Genomic DNA, 2,065 nt, shown 5'->3' with positions numbered 1-2,065 from the left:
GTTAATTACCCTCCTTGCCAACCTGCATCTTCGTTGCAGTTTGTAAGGTAAATTTGCACATTGTTATTGTCATTACTGGAAGATATAATGGGCCAGAAACAATTACACAAGCTCTCTAACACAGGCAGTCCTCGTCTTTGTCATGCTTAGAGGTTTTTTAAATTGTTCTTCTCGTATATATTGGGCCAGACCTTCAACTGTTGTAAATTGATGTTGTCTGTTAATACCAGAGGTGATGTGTATAGTGGTTCTATCTACTAGCCATTGCAGCAACTGTTAGCTAAAGATTTTTGGGGTGCATTTATTTAACTTATGATCATCAAAACCACCCTGTGAATTCTGGCTAACATTGGCTATAAAAGTTGACTCAATGACCCCGCACTGTGCATGCCTTTTGTTTTTTTTATGGAGTGGAAGAAACACAGCATCTTAGGTATGTTAAATTATCCACTTAGGAAATAAACAAGCTGTGTAAAATTCCTGGGCCAGTCTCCATCTCTTTATGGTGGCTCTTGCTTTATTTTGAAGTATGCAGTGTGTCACCCTGGAGCAGATACAGTTCAAAAACAGCACGAAGAATTTTTACAACCCAAGAAAACCCTGTACAAAATTTAGTTTCCCTGGTTGCCCAGTGCTCAGCGGAGATCAGGACGTGGCTGAAGAGAAGGCGCTTAAGGGGAACCCAGGCAAGGCAGAGGTGTTGCTGGTAGGAAGAGAAAGCTACACTGCAGAACTTGCCTCCCTTATAACATCCTCCATTATCAAGGACATCGGCCCTCAGATCAAGGTCCCTAGAACCATTGTAGAAGCGGGGGTGGGGACAAGGCCAAAGCTGGCTGCTCCAGTGGTGAGCCTGCTGCCCATTCTTCTGGCACCACATAAGCCCCTGGTGGGCAAAAGGTGTAATTGCAGGGCCTTCCCAGCAGAATCTATTATTCTGCAGGGAGAAAAAAAATCTGTGAGGGACATGAATGCTGCGCTTATGTTTCTTTTGTTAAAAATTTGGGGGCAGCTGCATTTGGCCTCCTCAGGGCTTCTGGAGGTTGAAGTTAGTTGGAATGTGGGCCATCATTTTTTCCAATAGAAATTTTTGACTTTTCATCCCCCCCCAAAATTCAAACCCTGAAATATTTTGATTCAGAAATGCTGCGGTGGTACCACATGGGAGCTGTAGAGCGGACACCTCATGGGCTCATTCTCCTACACAGGCTGGGCACAGGCCAGAAGGGACCATTAGATCAGCTAATCTGACCTTCTGTATTTCACAGGCCACCACCACTATGCAGCACCTGCTCGCCCACTCCAACAACCAGAATTAGGGCTCGTCTTCACTGTGCATTAGGCTGCACTAGAGAGTGTCATTTCTAGCATGCAGGATGCGTCACATGCTCACTGGCCCACATGGACCATGCTGGTGCACACTGAAAGGTCCTCATTCACCTTAATGTAGGACTGTTTGAAATGGGACTAATGCAGAGCTCTGACAAGCCTGACAGAGCAGCGGTCGCAGGACCGGGACAGGGGATGGAGCTTGGCCTCCCCATAAGGGAAATAGTGTAGGAACTGATCCATGTTTTCACTCCAATGCTTTGTTCTTGGGTGACAACAGGACATGCTGGGGCTAGAATGGCCACTCTTGACCCAGGAGCAGGCAGGAACTGGGGTGGGAGGGGAGCAGGGGATCAGGCTGGGGCCAGGAGCAGCTACCCTCAGCGACAGAGACATGAGCCACCGAGACCTCCGTTCCCAGCCTGGAGCCAGCTGCCCATCTGCCCCAGCCAAGTGTCTGTAGTGCCCCAGGCTCCCCAGGCAGTGCACCTACCCTACCCCCCACATCCCTGCCACCCCAACTCCCTCACTCCCCAAGCAAAGCACCCACCCCCTCTGTCTCCTATCCCTGACACTCCGATCTCCCCCTACTCCTCATACAGAGCATCCACCCCTCCCCTTCCTATCCCTGACACCTCCACCCCTCGCTGGCCTGACACCCCCTGCACCCCATGCAGAGACAAGAAGAGGAAACAGCTGCTTCTTTGCTGTCTCACATGATTTTTAGTAAACCAGA

Source organism: Chelonoidis abingdonii, chromosome 1, assembly GCF_003597395.2.
Source record: "Chelonoidis abingdonii isolate Lonesome George chromosome 1, CheloAbing_2.0, whole genome shotgun sequence".
Lineage (NCBI taxonomy): Eukaryota > Metazoa > Chordata > Testudines > Testudinidae > Chelonoidis > Chelonoidis abingdonii.
Note: the sequence above shows the minus strand (reverse complement) of the source record.